This window comes from Schistocerca piceifrons, chromosome 3 (genome assembly GCF_021461385.2).
Source record: "Schistocerca piceifrons isolate TAMUIC-IGC-003096 chromosome 3, iqSchPice1.1, whole genome shotgun sequence".
NCBI classification, from domain to species: domain Eukaryota; kingdom Metazoa; phylum Arthropoda; class Insecta; order Orthoptera; family Acrididae; genus Schistocerca; species Schistocerca piceifrons.
In genome coordinates, this window is record NC_060140.1 from 940,198,496 (window position 1) to 940,201,312 (window position 2,817).

General features: G+C 41.5%; 1 non-coding gene across 1 annotated transcript; it reads left to right on the top strand.

Annotated features, from left to right (window-relative positions):
• The first annotated feature begins 1,141 nt into the window (after window positions 1-1,141).
• Window positions 1,142-1,217, top strand: Trnas-cga. Its single transcript has one exon. It is a non-coding gene; the product is annotated as a tRNA-Ser (tRNA).
• Window positions 1,218-2,817: the final 1,600 nt, after the last annotated feature.

Genomic DNA, 2,817 nt, shown 5'->3' on the forward strand with positions numbered 1-2,817 from the left:
CAGGCAGCGGCATGTTGAAGCTTATGATGTAAAGTAGAATTTCGTACAAGTAAGCTTCAAAAGTCACAATTTACTGTCTTTATGCTAATGATTTTGGGTTATTCATAAAAAAACTTGATTTTGACTATAAGTTTCAGGTTCTGCGAATTAGGATATGTTCAGTAAAGATTTAATTTAAATTTTCATGGGATATTTATTGTAAAGTTATATTAAAGTCCCTTACCATGACAGATAGCCCATCTCGCTTGCGAGACCATCATCATTTCTATTGACGACATTTTTTATAGACACATCGATACTGCATAGTTATATAGCAAATACTTACAGTTAAACAACAAGACTGATGAGTGAAAAATGGATTGAGGGCTGAAAGATGTACAGTAGTGCCATTAATTTGGACACTTTGTAGGGATTCACTGGAAGCATTTATTTTAGTTAAAACATACACTACAATTTAAGACAAATTTTGAGGAAACGTATCGTAATGTCTACTGTTTGAAAATGTGAGTTAAAATATAAAAATATTATTAAATTTTATTACAAATCGAACAAAATACTCACAACCTCCGTAATAAAAATAAAACTATTCTTTAAAAACACACAGGTGGACCTGCACCGTACGCTGGACCTATGTAACTCCAACGAAGACAGCACTATCAGATACGCCTCCCTCCTCCCCCCTCCCAAAACAACGACTTAATCAAAAAACACACACTAAATGATCCAGAATAAACAGAGAGAAAATATACAAAAAACTGGAATCCCACTACAAACGAAAATTTACAGGTCAAAAACCGAAAGCAAATAAACAATCAATAAATAAAACTTCCTGGCAGATTAAAACTGTGTGGCGGACCGAGTATCGAACTCGGGACCTTTGCCATTCGCGGAAAGTGCTCTACCATCTGAGCTACCCAAGCACGAGTCACGACCCGTCCTCACAACTGTAATTCCGCCAGTACCTCGTCTCCTACCTTCCAAACTTCACAGAAACTCTCCTTCATACCTTACAGAACTAGCGCTACTGGAAAAAAGGATATTGCGGAGACATGCCTTAGCCACAGCCTGGGGGATGTTTCCAGAATGAGATCTGAAGTTTGGAAGGTAGGAGATGAGGTACTGGCGGAGAGGTTGTGAGTCGTGCTTGGGGTAGCTCAGTTGGTAGAGCACTTGCCCTCGAAAGGGAAAGGTCCCGAGTTCGAGTCTCGGTCCGGCACACACCGTTAATCTGCCAGAGTGCAGAGTGTATCTTATTCTGGAGCCAATAAATACATTAGACTCGACACTGTTCAGCTTAACCATTTCTACAAACAACATCACAAAACGAAACATCCACCACCAAAGTGAGTCACCGGTAACAACAACACGACCCCTTTAAGAACACTCGAATTTATATACGCAGCGCCTCAGCGACGTCACATCCAAAAACAGCCAAATATTTGTAAAACCCAAAATTGAAAAAAAGAAAAAGAATACTACTCGTTTCAATAACAATCTTTTGAGCTACACTTTTAGGTTCCTGGCTAACCTCACCCCCAACAAACTTTCCACATTACAGATACAGCCAAGTAAATGTAAGACATAACATGATAATTACCAGCACTAATCGTTTACCTTGTGTTCTTAAGCTACTGTCTATTTCACTTTCGTATCAAATACGAAAAGAAACAGTCAAATATTTGTGAGAAAAAAAACGTTATTAGCTTCTCAATCGACAATTTAACCTGCGGTCTCAGGTTCCACCCAACCACACCCTCGTACATCGCAACATATTTCGAATAAACACCGTAGTTTACAGACATCATAGATTACACTAATAACCAAGACAACCACAGTTAACGTTTAATAACAAGTTTTTTACATCGTTCCCAACGTAAACTCATGACGTCACACACGACGTCACGGGTCAGAGCAGACGAGTGGAACTGGACCTCGCGCTTAACACGGATTTGAAATGAGTATGCAGCGAGACTTATGCACCCGAGTGACAGCCTTCCATAGCCCTACAGTCCAGATTCTGTGGCTTCGCCACCGCGTTTCCCTGTCACGGACATTTACATCACTGATGCGTAGTCCTGGAATTCAGCTCGCCCTGTAAATCCCTACTCATCGGGCTCCCTTCGTATTGTTTTTTCGCTAACAGGGATCGACATTCATTTGTGCAGTGACATTTGCAGTTGTCACCCTCTTACTTTTCGTCACACACTCCTCTTCAATGCCCGTCTGTCACGATCTCTCTGCACACACTTTCGTCCGCACTGTGACTCAACGGATGATGTTTTTCTGCTATCCCTGCTGCGGTATAAATATTCGATACAGTGCCTCTTGAAACACCAAGCACTTCGGCTACCCTGGTTATGGACGCATCCATCATATGAGCACCAACAATTTGCCTACCTTCGAGTTCACTTAGCTCCGAAGTAATGCGCTTATTTCTACACAGAACACTATTCTTACCAAGACTGACACTGGCGTGGTATTGCGGAAATTGCACAGGTGTCGTTGTTGGTCAAATACAGCAGTGCAACCTGCAGGCGTGGCAAGCAACTGCCCCTACTTTCAGTCTGGCATTTCTTGCCGCGTTTCCAAATATTTGTCCAACCCCTGTATATGAATGTTAGAATTTATGGTAATTTCCAAGAATGATTGCCTCTCGAATTTGCGGGGTCTGAACGATCATATCGAACATGCGATAGTAAAGCGATCATGCGAGTCTCGTGGCGGGCGTTATGAGTATGTTTACGGTGGTCACTACAGCAACGACAAAAGAAAAGCGTTACAGAAATACTTGTAATTTCAAAGGAGACGACTCACCTT